At 40.6% G+C, this 20090-nt stretch overlaps 1 non-coding gene across 1 annotated transcript; it reads left to right on the top strand.

Moving 5' to 3' along the window:
* The first annotated feature begins 8157 nt into the window (after window positions 1-8157).
* On the top strand, window positions 8158-8319 carry LOC125086487 (U1 spliceosomal RNA). The gene has a single exon (XR_007123225.1). It is a non-coding gene; the product is annotated as a U1 spliceosomal RNA (small nuclear RNA).
* The last annotated feature ends 11771 nt before the right edge of the window (window positions 8320-20090 follow it).

Genomic DNA, 20090 nt, shown 5'->3' with positions numbered 1-20090 from the left:
TCCCTCAGCAGAACAGACTTTTAAAAGTCCTGATTTTGCTCCGTTGCTCCGCCGCTCGCCGGGAGCCGGCCCCTCCCCCCGCGGTCTATCTTCCCATTGCTTTGGATTCACTTCTCCGCCAGTCCTACCTTGCAGAAAGTGGTTGATTTTCTGTTTCTGGAATTGCTGTTCTTCTTCTCTTCAATCTCCCGTTGGATTTGTAGGTGTTTGCAATCTTTAGATAAGCTATTTAGCTGATCTCCCGCTACCCGAAGTAGTCTCAGCCTGCTACTTCTCCGCCATCTTGACTCCTCCCCCCGCTTCATCTATTTTTAAGCTCAGTTATTAGCCACCTACACTTTAGGTTTGCTATGTCTTCTTCATTTATCATTATAAATGTCTCTATCTCTGATCATTCTTTTTTTTTTTTTTTAAAGATTTTATTTATTTATTTGACAGAGAGAGATCACAAGTAGACGGAGAGGCAGGCAGCGAGAGAGAGAGAGAGGGAAGCAGGCTCCCTGCTGAGCAGAGAGCCCGATGCGGGCCTCGATCCCAGGACCCTGAGATCATGACCTGAGCCGAAGGCAGCGGCTTAACCCACTGAGCCACCCAGGAGCCCTCTGATCATTCTTCTTGTCTTGAGTCCATTAAGTCTAACATTAACACGACTCTTTCAGTCAATAAAGTCCGTTAAGTCTAACATTAACACGACTCTTTCAGTCAATAAACGTATTGACGTATCTTTTTTCATCATTTCCTTTTTTATCTAGTTATGTTTTTGTTTTCCATTTCAAAAAGTCATGGATATGGATGGATTCAGGTCTATTCTTTTCGTCACTTGTTTTCAATTTGCCAATGTTATTATTTTGTTTTTCTCTTTCTCCTTTCCTGACTTCTTTTGGGTTAAGAGAATACTAATTTAGTGTTCTAGTGTAATCATTTCTCTGTTGGCTTTTCAGCTATATTTTATACATTATTTTTTAGGGTTGCCATCAGAATTATAATATGCATGCCAATCATAGTCATCTTGCAGTGAATATTATGTGATACTTTATATAAAATGTATGAACCTTGTAACAAAGTAGTTTCTGTTTTTTAAAATTCCTGTCCTTTGTACTTATATATTTATGAACATACAAATAGTTATTATACGAACATTTTTTTTTTTTTTAAGTAGGCTCCATGCCCAGTGTGGAGCCCAGTGTAGAACTTGAACTCACTACCCTGAGATCAAGACCAGAATTGAGATCAAGAGTCAGACACTTAACTGTCTGATCCACCCAGGTGCCCCCACGTGTATCTATTATAATAGATTGTGGATGCCATGCTGTTGACAGCCTGGATTATCACTTTTTCCTCTATAAGGAATACTGAATTTTATTTTGCAATCATTTGAATGACTGGTAGATCCTTTTGGTCTTGTCAGGCATCGGTTTTGAGTTTAGTCCTAGGATGTGTCCCTTACTCTGGATCATGGTTCTTTGAAATAGGAACCTTCTGAAGTTCCAGGGATGCTTCTGAGAAAGCTGGGTGGGGTCTTCAATGTAGGGTTGTGGTTTGGCTCTCAGCTCTGTGGCAGGTAACCCTTGCTAGGCCTTGAGCAGTCTTGTCCTGTATTCATGAACCCCTAGCCCATGGCCCTGGCCCCATAGTGAGTCCCGACATCTGGGCTCCCTCGTCTCAGATACTTTGCTGCACAAATCTGAGCCACTTTGGAATCTCTAACTTTTGTCTGTTTCCTCAGCTGAACAAGACCACTGTTCTGCCAGGCCTCCACTTCTTCTTCTCACTGAGCAAAAGTGTCTCCTGACAAACATCTGAGGTGATTGTGGGACCCCCTTTAGAGGTGTCTATTTTGGGGCACCTGGGTGGCTCAGTGGGTTAAAGCCTCTGCCTTTGGCTCAGGTCATGATCCCAGGGTCCTCAGATCGAGCCCCTCATCGGGCTCTCTGCTCAGCGGGAAGCCTGCTTTCCTTTCTCTCTCTCTGCCTGCCTCTCTGCCCACTTGTGATCTCTGTCTGTCAAATAAATAAATAAAATCTTTAAAAAAAGATGTGTCTATTTTTGCAATGTTCAGTCATGTACTGACTGTTGTTCATGCCTGGACACAGGATTCTGTCCATATTTGGATTATATTTGGTAGTCTGGTATGGCTAGAAGCAGAAGTTTCTCTGTGATATTTTAGAAATGTAATGGATTTAACACAATGTGATATCTTGGATTGGATCCTGGAATAGAAAAAGGGCATTCATTTAATTTAAATCTTTTTTTTAAAAAGGATTTTATTTTTAAGGAATCTTTACACCCAGTGTGGGACTTGAACTTACAACCCTGAGATCAAGAGTCTCTCACTCCACTGACTGAGCCAGACAGGTACCCCAAGGGTATTACTTAAAAAACTGGCAAAATCAAAATAAAGTTTGGAATTAATTTAATAATAATGAGATTAATCTTTTAGTTTTCTTAAATGTACTGTGGTTAAATCTGTTAAGAGGGAATTGAGTGAAGGGCACAAAGGAATTCTGTTATTTTTTAAAAGATTTTATTTATTTGAGAGAGAGAGCGAGAGAGCACGAGAGAACCAGCATGAGTGGGGAGGGGCAAAGGGAGAGGGAGAAGCAGATTCGCCCCTGAACAGGGAGCCCAATTTGGGGTTGATGATCCCAGGACTTGGGGATCATAACCTGAGCCGAAGACAGGCACTTAACTGAGTGAACTACCCAGCTGTCCCTCTATTATTTTTTTTTAAAACTTGTATATCTAAAGTTATCTAAAAATAAATGGCTTATTAAAAATATAGCATTGGATGCTGTGGCCATTAATAACAGTAGCTAACATGGCACCACTATATGCTGGGTATTGTTTTGAGTTCTTTACATATATTAACATACTCTCTCCTCACCAGAGAAACAACCCTATATGGTGTTATTCACATCTGCATTTATAGAAGAAGAAATTTCAGCACAGAGAAATTAAGCTAGTAAATGGCAGAACTAGAATTTTTTTTTTAAAGATTTTTTCACTTATTTGCCAGAGATAGAGAGAGAGAATACACACAAGCAGGCAGAGAGGCAGGCAGAGGTAGCTAGAGAAGCAGGCTCCCCGCAGAGCAAGGAGCCCGATGCAGGACTCGATCCCATCACCCTGGGATCATGATCTGAGCTGAAGGCAGCAGCTCAACCAACTGAGCCACCCAGGAGTCCCAGAACTAGAATTTAAAAAAAAAAGATTTTATTTATTTGAGAGAGAAAGTGAGAGAATGGGCAGTTTGCTTCTCCCTCTGCCTCTGCTGCTCTCCTTGCCCATTCTCTCACTTTCTCTTGGGTCATGATCCCGGCCCCCTGGAATGGAGGTCTGAGCTCCCCAAGCTAAAGGCAGACACTTAATCCACTGAGCCACCCAGGTGCCCCAGAACTAGAATTTGAATTTTGCAATCTGGTTCCAGGAGTCAGGCTTCTAACCACTACATAATACTTCCTCAGGTTACAGCAGGAAGTGCTGCTTTCTCATACCAACTGCCAGACCAGAACAGTGATGCTTCAGTAGATGCATAACTTGAAGATGCAGTATGAAAAGAGATTTACACAAAACAAGAGCCCAAAGTACCTAAGGAAGGTATCTGGACCACACATGTCTAATACCAGACATCACATAAGTCACCTAGAAATTTTGTTCCCTCTTAACAAAGGAGAAGGGCAGGAAAGGAAGAGGGGAAAGAAATACTAAATATTTACTCAAAGAAGCCGAGTTAATTGGAAAATAATTAAATTTTTCCCCCAGAGCAATTATTATGCTTAAAAATGTTTATTTCTGCCAAGGGAAGACTTTTAACCTAGTTGTGTGACAGAAAATCAAGTTTTATTTTTGCAATGCACCATCCCGTATGAATTTCAAATCTGCTACAAATGCACATCTGGTTGAAAACTAGTGTCTTCCCACTCCTAGGTAAAGCTCAAGTTCTTTCAAAGCCAGAAGGTCCTTCTTCCTAGCTCTCTAGCCTCCTGCCATGTCCTCTTTGCTCTGCTTGCTCCAGTCATTTCTTTAAAAATTTTTTAAAGTTTTGATTGAATTTGTTAAAAGAAACGTCCTCTCTCCAGTTGTGTGCTAATGGTGCGGTGGGGGTGGCAGTGTGTGAGTCTCCACCCAGAGAGGATGAAGTTGTATTTGTGTTTCATTTTTCCCCTGCAAAAAGCTTGTTTCCATTTGGCCCACCGTGGGGGAGAAGGTGCAGGGTGGTCACACAGGGAGAGGCTCAGGCAGAAGCCCTGGCTCTGGCGGGGGGAGGGGTGGAGAGGCCAGCGGGGTCCCCCCTGAGGCTGCTGGGCTCTGGGGGCTCCTAGCCGTGCCGGAGGGGGTCCTCTGGAGGAGAAACCCGCCCGCGCAGGTGGAAGAGGAGTCAGGTGCGGGGCATCTTCCTGATGAGCAGCACCTGCTCGTGCTGGAAGTGGCCTTCCGGAAGTCGAGGGCCCAGGGCCCGCGGGTCCAGAGGGTCTGTTCTGGTCCTGCCCCGGGACCGCGCTTGCTCCGGCCTGCAGGGTGTGACCCACGCCCTCGGGAGCCACCTCGTCGCTGCGGTCGAGTGGAAGCCCTGAGACAGGTGGGCGCGAGGCCCGCAGGTGCTGGGGAGCAGGCGGTGGGACCCTTCCGATGAACCCGGGAGCTCGTGGTCTATGGCGACGAGGCGAAGCTCAAGATACTCTGCTGGCTGCTCGCGGGGGGCAGAGGATCGCGGAGAAGGGGATTCTGGAGGCTGCGCCTGGAGAAGAGGTTGGAGGCGGGAAGAAGGGGCGTCCCGGGTCGGTGCCGTCCAAACTCTGGAGAAGCCAGAGACAGGTCCGTGGGTCTGCTCGGTGCTTTTATTTTTTAATTTTTAAAAATTTAAAAAAAGATTTTATTTATTTATTTGACAGAGATCACAAGTAGGCAGAGAGGCAGGCAGAGAGGGGGGAAGGGAGGCAGGCTCCCCGCTAAGCAGAGAGCCCGATGCGGGGCTCTACCCCAGGACCCTGGGATCATGACCTGAGCCAAAGGCAGAGGCTTCAACCCACTGAGCCACCCAGGCGCCCCTGCTCGATGCTTTTAGTAAACTTTATTATTTAGAACTTTATTATTATTAGTTTTAGAAAAATTTAGAAAAATTATAAGTAGAAGTAGAGAATTCCCATGTACTCTACACGCAGCTTTCCCTGTTATTAACATCTTACGTTGTATGGTACTTTTGTTATAATTAATGAACCAACACTGATATATATATATATATATTTTTAATTTTATTTTATATCCCTGCAGATAAACTTTTAAGTTTTCTCTCTATGCAATCCCTGGTACTCTGGCCCACTTTAGCCATTTCATTTTTCACAACCCTCCTTTCCATCGTTTCAACTCACAGAGTCCAGCAGGCTCTGCAGAGCAGACCTGGTAACTTCCAGGGAAACGAGCTGGGACAGTTTTGGAGAAAACGTTTTCTCTTGACGGTCTTTTAGGGTTACTGTCCTTTGCAGTCTGACGTCTAGTGTCTTTACAACCATAGTTTCATTTATTTGAAACCTTTGGTTGTTCAGGCAGGAGAGTAAATTGGTCGCTGTTTACTACACTGACCAGAAGTGGGATTTCCTTTTTTTTTTTTTAATATCATTTTAAGCTTTGTAAGCATAACTTTTTTAAAAAATATTCTATTTATTTGACAGAAATCACAAATAGGCAGAGAGGCAGGCAGAGAGAGAGGGGGAAGCAGGCTCCCCGTGGAGCAGAGAGCCTGATGCGGGGCTCAATCTCAGGGCCCTGAGATCATGACGTTAGCCGAAGGCAGAGGCTTAGCCCACTGAGCCACCCAGGTGCCCTGTAAGGATAACTTTTATAGTCTGTGTTGACTCACGCTGTTAACTGAAATTTTGTTTACCTCTTTGCTGGTCTGTTTTCTTGTTTGTTCTTGCCCTTTGTCCTGAGCCAAAAGCTCAAGTGGTGAGAGGATTCACCTGAGGCAGAACAAAGGCGATAGAAACATGGGGCTTACTGCAAGGGGGTGGGGCAGGACAGCAAAAGAGAGACTGTCTGCAAGGAGGCTGTGGGTGGGGGTTGTTTGTAAAGGGGGAAGGTGAGGAGGTATGGGGAGTATGGAATTTTACCTTTTTTTGGTAACTGTGCCTGGTTTTAAGTAGCCCATTGGTCAGTTAGGGCCTGTAGATACTGCACCTCAAAGTATCACCTGATGGGCCACTTTTCAGCCAGGTGGTCACTCTGGGCCCTTTAGCCTTGATCAAGTTTCCATTGCTCATTCTATTTGTTGCCTAAAAGCAGCTCTACACATACTTTAACAAGTATCTGTAGCAATACCTTCAGGCTGGGGAATTGTCCCCTTCCTCCAGAGAGGATTTCCATGTGCCTCTGCCACAGGGAGTATTTGGGGGATCATTTGGGGGTATTCTCAGTTGATGACAACCCTAAATTTTAAGGCTTGGGATTCCCTACATATCAGGCAAGTAGAATGTGGGTGAAATTCTGTGGGAGGGCTGGGCCACATCCTACACCCTGGGATGGGTAGGTCCTTTTGGGGTATCAGCTTATTTGATACATTATTATTAATTGAAGTGCATGCTTATTCAGATTTCTTTTTTTTTTTTTAAGATTTTATTTATTCATTTCACGGACAGAGATCACAAGTAGGCAGAGAGGTAGGCACAGAGAGAGGGGGAAACAGGCTCCCTGCTGAGTAGAGCCTGATGCGGGACTTGATCCCAGGACCCTGAGATCATAACCCAAGCTGAAGGCAGAGGCTTAACCCACTGAGCCACCCAGCAGCCCCTTATTCAGATTCCTTAGTTTTTACCTAATGCACTTCTGTTGCAGGACTCTATCCACGGCACATTACATTTAAGCATCGTGTCTCCTTAGGCTCTTCTTGGATGTGATGATTTCTCAGATTTTCCATTTTCCATCAAAGAATTTTGATAACTTTGACAGTTTTGAGGAGTAGGGGCCAGATATTATGTAGACTGTTCCTCACTTGGGATTTGTCTGATGTTTTTTTCATGATTAGATTGAGTTTGCAGATGTTGGGGAGCAAAACAACAGAGAAAAATTACCTTTTCCATTACATTATGTTACAAATACTTTCTAGGGGCGCCTGGATGGCTCAGTTAGTTGAGCATCTGGCGTGGGATTTCGGCTCAGGTCATGATCTCATGGGTTGTGGGATGGAGTCCTGCCTTTGGCCTCATGCTTAGCAGGTGGTTGCTTGAGTTTCTCTCACTCTGCCTCTCCCCCCACCTCTTTCTCGCCCCCAAATAAATAAGTAAATCTTTAAAAAAATACTTTCTAGCAACTTTGGCTGAGTAGCTGTTTGTCAAGTATCTCCACTGTAAGTTTCTTCCTCTCATCACCTCTCTTTCCATTACTATAGTCTGTGGAAACTAAGTCACTTTACAGAGCTCATACTTAAGGAGTACAGATCTCTGCTTCACTTCCATAAGACAGAGTATCTACATAAATTATTTGGAATTCTTCTACACAGGAGATTTGTCTCCTCTCCACCATCTATTCAGTCAGTCGGTCAGTTTTTTTAATATCCATTTTGGTCATGGATATTTATTTTATACTTTGGGTTATAATCCATTACTATTTTATGTTGTTGCTTAAATTGTACCACCTTTGGTCATTGGGAGCTCTTTCAGTTGGCTCCTGTGTTCCTTTATACATACCCTCATCATTGTGATTTTTGTTTCTTTGTTTTTAGAACTTCTTGTTTTCTCGCACTGAAAGATAGGCCAGGTTCATCTCAGATATTTCCTCCCCCAGTTCTAGATTGAGCTGTTTCTCCCAGGCACCCTGGTTCCTTTTATTAGAGAATAGTATTAAGATCCAAGATCTGAATACTAGGTGTACTTTTTGATACTGGGGTGTCATTACCCCGCTGACAGATCAAGTGTATGTATACTAACCAGTGTATATACATATATCTGTAAATATTCCTATACGTAACTATTCAGTAAGCTAAACATAAGTTCATTCTCTCCAACCCTAGTCCATTATTACGTGGATCTCCTTCCCTTGCTTATTTGTAAACTCCCATTTCAACAGTGAGAAAACTGGCTCTCCGCCCCCGTCACCTACATTTACTTCAATTCCAATGCATTGATTCTAATATATAAGTAGCAGTATCAAAAATTACCCCCCCCCATACTTACCTGGTGACGGAGATATCATGGTCACAAAAGTGGTTTTCCCAGGGTGAGGCTCGTCCATTGCAGTCAGGATGTGCCGACCCCAGTGATTTCCCCAAATGTGGGAAACTCAACTGCATGATTTATGGTAGAGGGGGACTGTTCGTGTTCTCCCCTGGGAAAAAAAAAATTAACCCCCAATGGGAATTAATATTATCAATTAGAGTATGGTGCTGTGGATAGTTTCTTTTGACTTTAATCTTGCAGACTACTCATTTCCAAAGTTACGTAAATCAACACCATTCCCTCCATTAGTGAGGCTGTTTGTTAACTTGTAATACAATTAGATTATTTTGTCAAAATCTGGGGTGCCTGGGTGGCTCATTTGGTTGAGTGTCCGACTCTTGATTTCAGTTCAGGTTGTGATCTTGGGGTCATGAGATCAAGCCCTGTGTGGCTCTGAGCTGGCCATGGAGCCTGCTTAGGATTCTCTCTCTTACTGCCTCCGAGCACCTACAGGTGTATGCATGCACTCTCCCTACCGATTGATTTCTCTTAAAAAAAAAAAAAAAATGTGTGTGTGTGTGTGTGTGTGTGTGTGTGTGTGTACCTGTACGTGTGTATACACACACACATTTTATTCTAGGATCTCTCCCCCTTCTAAATGATTCCTTTAAATTTTCATACATTAAGATTCACTCTTTATGCTATGAAGTTCCATGAATTTTGTCAAATACATAGTGTTAGATATCCGTAGTTATAATATCATAGAGAACAGCTTCATTGCCGGGAAAATAATCCTTTGTACTTCATCCATTTAGCCCTTCTCCTCATCTCTGAATCTGTGGCAACTACTGATCATCTTACTGTCTCCATAATTTCTTCGAGAATGTCATACAGTTGAAATCATACAGCATGCGGCTTTTTCAAAATGGCTTCTTTCACTTAGCAATATACATTAACGTTCCTCCATGTCTTTTCATGATTTGATCGCTCATTTATTTTTATCTTTAAATAATATTCCATTATAGGGATGTAGCGTAGTTTATTCACCTATTGAAGGAGATCTTGTTTGCTTCCAGTTTTGGCAATTATGAACAAGGTGCTATAAATATTCTTGGGTAGGGTTTAGTGTTGACAAAGTTTTTCAGATTAGTTGGGTAAACACCTGGGAGCACAGTTGTTAGATCATATAATAGAATGTTTAGCTTTATAAGAAATTTCCAAATTGTCTTCCAAAATGGTTTCACCATTTTGCATTCCCATCAGCAAAGAATAAGTGTTCCTGTGGCTCCACATTCTTAACAGCATTTGATGTTGTCAGCGTTTTGGATTTTAGCCGTGGTATAGGTGTGCGGTGGAATGGCATTGTGGTCTTAATTTGTACTTCCCCAAAGGCAAATTGTGTTGAACATCCTTTCTTGTCCTCGTTTACCATCTGTTTATTTCTTTGGTGTGGTGTCCAGATCTCTTGCCCATTTAAAAAATTGAGTCCTTTTCTTGTTGCATGTTGAGAGTTATATATTTTCGATATAAGTCCTTTCTTATATATGTGTTTTACAAATATTTTTTTCTCAGTCTGAGGCTTATCTTTTGAGTCTCTTAACAGTGTCTTTCAGAAACCAGCAATTTTATTTTGTTTTTGTAGTATTTTATAGCCAATAGAGGTCTCGTAATTGTTAAAGCTGTTTAAAATGGCTCGTGGTCTCTCTGTATTTTTTTACATGGTTTTTTAATTTATTTATTTTGGGGGGTGGCAAAGGGAGAGAGAATCTTAAGCAGACTCCATCCTGTGGGCAGAGCTCCATGTGGGGCTCGGTCCAGGGACCCTGAGATCACCATCTGAGCTGAAACCAAGAGTTGGACACAAGGAACTGCACCACCCAGGCGCCCTGCTCATGTATTTTTTTTTTTTTTAAGATTTTATTTATTTATTGGACAGAGAGAGAGATCACAAGTAGGCAGAGAGGCAGGCAGAGAGAGAGAGAGGAGGAAGCAGGCTCCCCACCAAGGAAAGAGCCCGATGTGGGGCTCGATCCCAGGACCCTGGGATCATGACCTGAGCTGAAGGCAGAGGCTTTAACCCTCTGAGCCACCCAGGCGCCCCTCATGTATTTTTTAAAATAGTTTTTTTTTTTCTATATTCTGTTACATATTTTTTCTCTTCATTCTCTGAACATTATTATGTCTTTATTAGTATTTAATGTAAACTACAACTGCCTAAAAAAACTTTCGCATTATTTTCTGTGTAACTTGTAGTTCAGTGCTTCATGCAAGGTTATTTTTGTCATTATTGTTACAAAAAGTAATACAAGTTCATTGGGGAAAAAATAAAACTATAGAAATACATCAAAACCTGAAGTTTCACAGTGAACTTTTATAATTTCACTCCTATAGATATTATTCATTTTGTGTTCCTGCTCTCCCCTGTGTAAGTTTTGATAATGTATATTAATATCTATAAGAATGGATATTATATTTATATCAAATATCTTTTGGCATCTATCAAAATACCCATGTAACCAAAATAACCAAACAACTCTTTATTAATGTATTAAGCCACAATAATGGATTTCCTAATGTGGAACCATCCTTGTGTTCCTGGAATAAATCTTACTTGGTCATGAGGTGTTATCTTTTAACACCTCATTGGTAAATTCAATTTACTTGTCTTTTTTTTTTTAGGATTTTGTATTTATAGCCATAAGTAATGTTGGCTTTCTTTTTAGGATTTTGTATTTATAGCCATACCTAAGGTTGTCTTTCTTTTCTATTTTGTGGTATCCTTGGCATGTTTTTGTATCATGGTTGCAGAAACCTCTTAGGATAAAACATAAGTCATTCATTGTACTTTATTCTCTGGGGGAGTTTAAATGACATAGGAATAATTATGTCTTTTTGTTGGACTGAAATTGCCCATAAAACTCTCTAGGCCTGGGTGCTTTTGGTCATAGAGGAGTAAGTTTTATGGTTAATTTTTCTGTTTATTTTATGATAATCTATCTATCTATGATGATATATTTAATGAACTCTCTTCCTCTCTTAATTTTGACTGATTTTTCTTTGAAGGGAACTACCTGTTTCATTTTTCTTTTCTTTTTTTAAAGATTTTATTTTTTTATTTGAAAAAGAGAGAGAGCCCAAGCTGGGGGATAGAGACAGAGGAAGAAGGAGAAGCAGATTCCCTGCTAAGCAGGGAGCCAGATTCAGGGCTCAATCCCAGGACCCTGGAATCATGACCCAAGCTGAAGGCAGACACTTAAGCAACTAAGGCACCCAGGTGCCCCTCGTTTTTATTTTCAGACATTTAATATTAGAAAATTACAAAGGTATTCTCTTAAATTTTAAAAATCAGTGTACCTGTGGTTATATCTTTCTCATGTTCAATGCTTTTCTCTTTATATGCTTATTTTCTTGGATTTATTAATCAGATTTTCCAAAGATTTGATTGTTTTATTGGTCATTTTATAGCACCATCATATGAATTTATTTGTTCATGTGTAGGTTTTGGTTGACATACAGTTCTTTTATTTTTATTTTTTAAAAGATTTTATTTACTTATTTATTTGAGAAAGAGAGAGATCACAAGTAGGCAGAGAAAAAGAGAGGGGGGAAGCACGCTCCCTACTGAGCAGAGAGGCTGATACGGGGCTCTATCCGAGGACCCCGAGATCATGACCTGAGCTGAAGGCAGAGGTTTAACCCACTGAGCCACCCAGGCACCGCAACATACAGCTGTTCTTCAGGAAATTTTTAAAAAACTTCTTAATAGAATCCAGTTTATCAGTTTTTAAATGGATGATGCTTTTGTGTTGTAAAAATCCATTGCCAAATCTAAGGTCACTGAGATTTTTTTCCTGTGTTATCTTGTAGGAGTTTTCTGGTTTTGTATTTCTCATTTAAGTTTATGATTTATCTTGAATTAATTTTTGTGAAAAATGTAAGTTCTGAATCCAGTTCCTCCCCCACCCTTTTTGCATATGGACATACAGTTATTGCAGTAGCATTTTTTTTTTTAAAGATTTTATTTATTCATTTGACAGGCAGAGATTACAAGTAGGCAGAGAGGCAGGCAGAGAGAGAGGAGGAAGCAGGCTCCCCGCTGAGCAGAGAGCACGTGGGGCTTGATCCCAGGACTCTGAGATCATGACCTGAGCCAAAGGCAGAGGCTTTAACCCACTGAGCCACCCAGGCACCCCTGCAGTAGCATTTGTTGAAAGACTTATTTATTTATTTATTTTTTTCATTCAGTTGTCTTTACTTCTGACAAAACTCTTTCCTTAACCGAACCTTAGTTAGGCTCCTCTTGGCCCTTTATTCTACTAGGCTTGTACTTGGCCTGCTCAGTTCAGTTTTAGCAAGAATCATATCAGTTTGGAGCGAATCTCCATTCTTAGTAGTAATCACTCTTGATAGCTCATCAAATTCTCATCTCCCACCTCAGTATCTTATCACCATGACCTGCCTTTAGCAAGAATCCTCCTTTTCCTTGATGTTTCCTTTTCGTAAGTTTCCGTCCTCTGTCTCCCACCTGCTCCTTGGCTATAAATCTCCTCTTGTTCTTACTGTAATCAGAATTCAGACTGAGCTCTCTCCTCTCTGCAAATCCCGATGCAATAGTCCCCCTCAGATAATGTCTTGCTGTCTTTAACGAGTGTCATGAATAATTTTTCTTTAACATTCTGTTGTCAAGATCAGTTGACAATATTGTATCGGTGTATTTCTGGTTTCGGGGCTCTTTGTTCTATTCTATTGCTCTATGTGTCTTTTTTTTTTTTTTTAACAGATACCATATCGTCTTGATTACTGTAGTTTTACTTTAAGCCTTGAAATCAGGTATTGTGAGTTCTCCAACTTTGTTTTTCAGTATTATGTTGGTGATTCTAGATCTTTTGTTTTTCTATGTAAACTTTATCTTTTTAAATTTAAATTACATTAGCCAACATACAGCACATCATTATGTGTTCAGTGATTATTTTGTCACTATCTACCAAATAGCTTGAAGAGATTTAGGTTGGAATTGCATTGAATCTATAGATTATATTCTAAGAATTAATATCTTAACAATATTGAGTCTTTTAATTTTTTTTTATTTTTAAAGATTTTATTTATTAATTTGTCCGAGAATGAGAGCACAAGCAGGGGGAGCAGCAGGCAGAGGGAGAAGCAGGCTCCCTGCTGAGCAAGGAGCCCAATGTGGGACTCAATCCCAGGACCCTGGGATCATGACCTGAACCAAAGGCAGACACTTAACCGATTGTGCCACCCAGGTGCCCTGAGGTCTTACTTATTTAAATAAATAACAGGTCAGAGTGGAAGAGAGAAGGACAAGCAGACTCTGCACTGAGTGTGGAGCCCAGTGTGGGGCCTGATCTTACCACCCTGAGATCACAACCTGAGCCAAAATCAAGAGTCAGACACTTGAGATGCTGGGTGGCTGTCAGGTTTTTTTTTTTTTTTTTTTAAAGATTTTATTTATTTATTTCACAGAGAGAGATCACAAGTAGGCAGAGAGGTAGGCAGAGAGAGAGAGAGAGAGGAGGAAGCAGGTTCTCCGCTGAGCAGAGAGCCCGATGCGGGACTCGATCCCAGGACCCTGAGATCATGACCTGAGCCGAAGGCAGCGGCTTAACTCACTGAGCCACCCAGGCGCCCCATGGCTGTCAGTTTTAATTAATGCATGTACATTGTTCTTTTAGACATAATGCTATTGCATACTTAACTATAGTTCGGTGCAAACATCACTTCATATGCACTGGGAAATGAAAAACAAATCATTTGACTTGTTTTATTGTCATATTTACCTTACTGCAATGGCTTGGGACTGAATCTGAAACATCTCTGAGGTATGCCTGCAGTTCCAGAAATTTGGGGGTTTTTTGGATTTTCTACGTAGGCAATCATGTCATTTGCAAACAAAAATCATTTTATTTCTTCCTTTCCAGTCTGCATGCATTTTATTTCCATTTCTTGTTTTATTGTAGTAGCCAGGACTTCCAATATAATATTGCTATGACTTGAATATTTGTGTCTTCCCCAGATTCATATGTTGAAACACTAATCCCCAGTGAGATTGTATTTGGAGGTGAGGTCTTTGGGAAGTAATAAGCACATTCGCTTATGAGGGTGGGGCCCTTATGATAAGATTAATGTCCTTATAAAAGAAGAAAAGGCACAGCATCTCTTTTCTGCTTGTATGCACCAAGGAAAGGCTATGTAAGGATATAACCAGGAAGAGGGTCCTTACCAAGAATCTTACCATGCTGATAGCCTGTTCTCAGACTTCCCAGCCTTCAGAACTATGAAAGATAAATGTTTCTTCTATAAACCATCCAGCCTATGGTCGTTAGTTATAACAGCCTGAACTGACAGAGACAAATGTTAATAAGAGTGGTGAGAAAGGACAGGCTTGCCTAGCTCCCATTCTTAGGATAACAGCATCTGGAAACGGGATGTGGTGTCAGCCCTGACATAGCTCTTTTAGTGCCTTGTTTGGAGCCTCCCCTGTTCTGTTCGGGCTTCCTGGAGACCTCCTCATGGGAGAGAGTCTGCACCTTGCCACTCTTCCAGCTGTCATGCACTGTTATTACATGGGAGGCCTGTGGGTGTGTGTGATGTGCAGCAAAGGGGAACATCCTGTCATCTTGGGATTAAACCTCAGCCTTTCAGTGGGCTTTTAGCGCATCTCTAGGTTAGGACCTTCCCGAGTTTTTCTTAGCTTTTTTCCCCTTTTGGAAGAGGTAGGAAGGGTGGATGGGGCTGGAGTCACACAATTGCCTTTGTTGTAGATGGGATCCCAGGTTCCATGGTCTTTTCTCTTGGCGAGTAGCCTGCTGCGTTAGGGAGAAAGCTCTGGACTATACAATAATCTTCCTTTCTTCCCCGCACATCCTTCCACAACCACAAGAAGATCTTTCCTGGGTCTTCACTTTGAGAAACTGGTGGGGCTACTGGAGGTAAAAATGTGTGAAAACATGATAGTCTCCTGAAGACTGCTGCTCCCAGGATTTTCTCACTCTCATGCTGGCCCACATACAGCCCGGCAGCTTGTCCGTGTAACCATGTCAATACTTCTAGCAGCTAACGGCTCCAACAGTTTCGGCTTCACCTAGGCGGATTTCAGTCCCTGAATGAGCCAGTTTCTCCAGAATTCGGGGTGCTGATTTGTCCTGCAACCTTAGTTCTCTAAGGAGTCCAAGAAAAGTCACTGATTTTCAGTTTGCCCAACTTTTTCTTGTACTAAGTACAGAGTGACAACTTCCAAACTCTTTACGTGTCCTAGCTGAAACTGAGAATCTGGGAAATCTTTTATCACTGATACTGTTTAGAATTGCTGACTCATACTGCTGATAAAACGTAGACTTTTCGTAGGTTTTATTTTTTGTTTTAATTTCTCTACAGGTGCACCTGGGTGGCCCCAATTGGTTAAACCTCTCACTCTTGATTTCGGCTCAGGTCATGATCTCAGGATGGTAAGATTGAGCCCTGTGTCAGGTCTGTGCTGGCTGTGGAGCCTGCTTATGATTCTCTCTCTCCATCTCCCTCTGCCTCTCCACCCTGCTTAAAAATAAATGAATGAATTAAAAGTTTAAAAAATTGTCTACAGATAAACTTAGTCCTTATCACTTCATCTGGGAGGACTACTCTCTCTCCCCACATGAAGCCTTTTGTGCACACTGGATCATCCCTGGTTTTTCTACCATTTTTCTCTCTCTCATCTTTTACCTGCTGACTCTTAACTATCCTTCAGTCTCAACTTAAATCTCATTTCTTCAAGAATATTTATTTCCCTCTCCCTTCAATGTAGGTTTAATCTAAACTTGGTTAAATTACTCTATTTTATATTCCTTTAGGCTCCTGCATACCACTTTTTGTATATTTAACGCCTTTGAAATTACTTTTTCAAAGTCATTCCTATAAGGGCAGGGATCATTTTTGTTTTCCTAGTACCTGGCACAATGTAAGTACTCAAAAATATTTCATTTGATTGGTAATTGACTGAAAGATGTAACCCTAGGATTGTATATCTTGCCGAGTTGTCTTTAATGTGCAGCAGTAACAGAAAGTCATTAAAATGCAATATTTGAAAAACATTACTTGAATTTGTAATCTAGGATAAGACCAAACAAGTAATCATGCATAACTAGAGAAGATGTGCTATAAATAGTGAGTTGTCAACATTAAGTCCAGTAAATTAGACATGTTTCTTTTTTAAAGCACAGAACAGATTGCAGTTGTTAGGATCATTGAAACAAAAGCTCTATGATGCGAAAATAATAATTTGGCAATAATAGAACAATATAAAAATTGTAGAGCATGACCAAAAATTGAGGAGTGTCAAATCTGTACTGTTTAGTTCTAAAGTTAATTGATTGAAATATATGTATGTTTAAGAATTTATTGAAAATCATAGACATTATCATTGGTTAAAGAAAAAAAGAAAACAAAAAACAAATTGTAACTTCCAAATTTCTTTAATAAAGGATGGGATTGGGAGCAAACAAGGTAAATAGAAACTGCATAATGAAAGAAGTATGAAAAACAAAAGTTGTGGAATAATACAGAATTAGGACCTACTTGCAGTGCCTGGCTGCCTCAGTCAGAAGAGTGTGTGTTCTTGATTATGGGGTCGTGAGTTCAAGGCCCATGTTGGATGTAGAGAGTTCTTTAAAAAAAAAAAAAAAAGGGGCGCCTGGGTGGCTCAGTGGGTTGGGCCGCTGCCTTCGGCTCGGGTCATGATCCCAGGTCCTGGGTTCGAGCCCCACATCGGGCTTTCTGCTCAGCAGGGAGCTTGCTTCCTCCTCTCTCTCTGCCTGCCTCTCTGCCTACTTGTGATTTCTCTCTGTCAGGTAGATAAATAAAATCTTTAAAAAAAAAAAAAAAAAAAAAAAAAGAATTAGGACCTACTGTCTACACTGAAACATTCATACATGTATAACTTAAAAGGGGTAAAGTTATCTAATAAAGGAAAAGATGCTCAGATCGAGTAAAAAGATGTATACACACATATATGCTGTCTGTGGGGGCCATAATTTTGAAAAATGACTCAAAAATTAAAAATGAATATACAAACAGGGCACCTGACTAGTTCAGTTAGTAAGCATGTGATCCTTGATCTTGGGATTTTTTTTTTTTTAAAGATTTTATTTATTTATTTGTCAGAGAGAGAGAGAGATCACAAGTAGGCTGAGAGGCAGGCAGAGGCAGAGAAAAGGTTCCCTGCCAAGCAAGGAGCCTGATGTGGGACTCAATCCCAGGATGCTGGGACCATGACCTGAGCCGAAGGCAGCCGCCTAACCAACTGAGCCACCCAGGAGTCCCTTGATCTTGGGATTTTAAGTTCAAGCCCCACTTTGGGCCTACAGCTTACTTAAAAAAAAATTGTGCAAAGAAATGCAAAAAAGGGCATGCAAAAAATGCAATAAAAACTTATAATGACAGAAAAAAATTGAATTATTTAAAAAAAAGATTTTTTTTTTTTTTTTAAGTAGTCTCTGCCCAATGTGGGGATTGATCTCATAACCCTGAGATCAAGATCCCATGCTCTGGGTGCCTGGGTGGCTGAGTCAGTTAAGCATTTGCCTTCGGCTCAGGTGATGGTCCTGGAGTTCCTGAAGTCCTGTGGAGTCTCAGGATTGAGCCCTGCATCAGGCTCCCTGCTCAGCAGGGAGTCTGCTTCTCCCTCTGCCCCTCACCCGGCTCATGCTCTTTCTTGCTCTGTGTCTCTCAAATATATAAGTGAAATTTTAAAAAGAAAAAAAAAATAGATTCCAATGTTTTCCTGACTGAGCCAGCAGGTGCCCTCAGAAACAGTTGAATTTAGAGAAAAATATCACTTGTGTTCTTTAAGGATATAATCCAACATGAATATATAGCTAAAATATATAAACCAAAATGTTCTTTTCAAGAGTGTGAAGAAAATACATAGAAAATATTATAGTAATGGAAAATGTTATAATCTGTCTTAATCCTTGAATGATAAAGTGGACAAAAAATATGTGAGGCTACAGGGAAATAAAAGTTGGATTAATAAAATTAATTGATATGCATTTCTTCAGCTCTATATCTAGCAAACAGGTGATGCACTTTCTTCTCATTTTTAAAATATTTATAGATTTTGTCCATATAGTAGGTCAAAAAGAAACCTGAATTAATTCAAAGTAATACAAACCATGTTCTTTGCTCATGATGCAAAAAGTTTTTGATATTGTTCTTTATAAATGTAGGTGCGAATAAGATTCAAGTGTCTGGAAATGAAATGTTTCTTCATACACTTCATGTTAAAAAGTTGAACTCAGAAGGGGGACCTGGCTGGCTTAGTTGGTAGAGCACGCAACTCTTGATCTCAGGGTTTTGAGTTGGAACCCCATGTTGAGTGTAGAGATTACTTAAAAGTAAAATCTTAAAAAAAAGTTGGACTTTGAAGAAAATTCATACACTTAAGTATTTTCATTATCAAAAAGAAACAATTAAATTAATATTGAACTCAGATCTTGGGAAAAGAACAATGAAATAAACCTAAGGAAAATAGAACAAATGAAGAGAGAAGTACTAATTAATGAATAAGAAAAAAACAGAATAAATATATGATCTAGGAACTAGTTCCTTAAAAACAAACCTTATTACATAATAGACCTACCAGTTGAACTTTATCAAGAAAGAGTGGAAATGTAAATATAGGGGCACCTGGCTGGCTCTTTCAGTAGAGTATGTGACTCTTGATCTTGGGGTTGTAAGATCAAGCCCCACATTGGGCATGGAGCCTCCTTAATTAAAAAAAATTATAAATGCACAAAACTGGATGAAAAAGGAAAAACAGTAGCTTTGGGGGGGAAATGAAAGAAATTGTTAGAAAATATTTTGTGAGGCATTTGGGTGCTCAGTCAGTTAAGTATCTGACTAGCTCAGGTCATGATCTTGGGGTCCTACTCAGCAGGGGGTCTGCTTCTCCTTCCCCCTCACCCCACTCATGCCCTCTTTTTCTCTCTCTCTCATATGAATAAATAAAATGTTAAAAAAGTAAGAAAATATTTTTCAAGTCTTAATAAATTTGAAAAATATGGAATGGTGTTGAAATTTATATGCCACTGTTTAAGTTTTATAAAACTCATTTTTTTAAATTTTTCTATAAGTGATCTGAATATTTTCATCAACTCACATTCCAATGAATGATAGAAAATTAAATTTGTACTTGCCAATTAGAAATATCTCATTCTTTTCAGGATAAGAGTCTCTTTTCTTTGAAACTGTGCCTTTGGGATAAAAGCTCAGTCTCTGATTTCCTTACCACAGTTCTTCCCCAAAATAGGGTCTGGATGTGGTTGACTGGAAAACTGTTTGGTGATGGGGTAGGGAATAGCTTTGCATTGGCTCTTTAGTGACCTCTGCGGCTGAGCTCTGCTTTTGATGAAACTCCTGGTCTGCTCTCTCGATCTGGGGATTATTGGTGGGCACTTTGGCTGGCTTCCATGTGAGTAGGCCTTTCCTCAACCTTTGCTAGTGCTTCTGACCATCTGAGATCTGGCTAGTAAGACTTCCATGTGACTACTCTTGGAGCCATCTGCCCAGAGGTTCTCGACTACAGTTTTTGCTCTGCCTCTCCTGTAGCAATCCCTTGGCAAATTCACTAATCAACTACATTCTGCATCTTTCCAGAGGGCACATAGGAACTTCTGGATCCTTTGGGATCTTAGCGCTCTACCTGGCTATTCATTTTGTAGATTTCACTCTGGAGTGGTTGTCTTATTTCAGTGTGGCAACCTCTGAAGCCCATTCCTTGCCCTGACCTACACTGATTGAGGACATCTAAGCTTTCCACCAAATCCCGAGCTTCCATTTTGGGAGGAGGAACAGGAAAAGGGGAAAGGAGATATTTTAAATGGAAAGAGAATATTTTATTTTTATTATTTTTTTAAATTAGTTAAGAGAGGGAGTGCACATGACAGGAGG

Source organism: Lutra lutra, chromosome 15 (genome assembly GCF_902655055.1).
Source record: "Lutra lutra chromosome 15, mLutLut1.2, whole genome shotgun sequence".
In the NCBI taxonomy this organism is placed as follows: Eukaryota; Metazoa; Chordata; class Mammalia; order Carnivora; family Mustelidae; genus Lutra; species Lutra lutra.
Note: the sequence above shows the minus strand (reverse complement) of the source record. Positions and strands in the feature narration are given on the sequence as shown.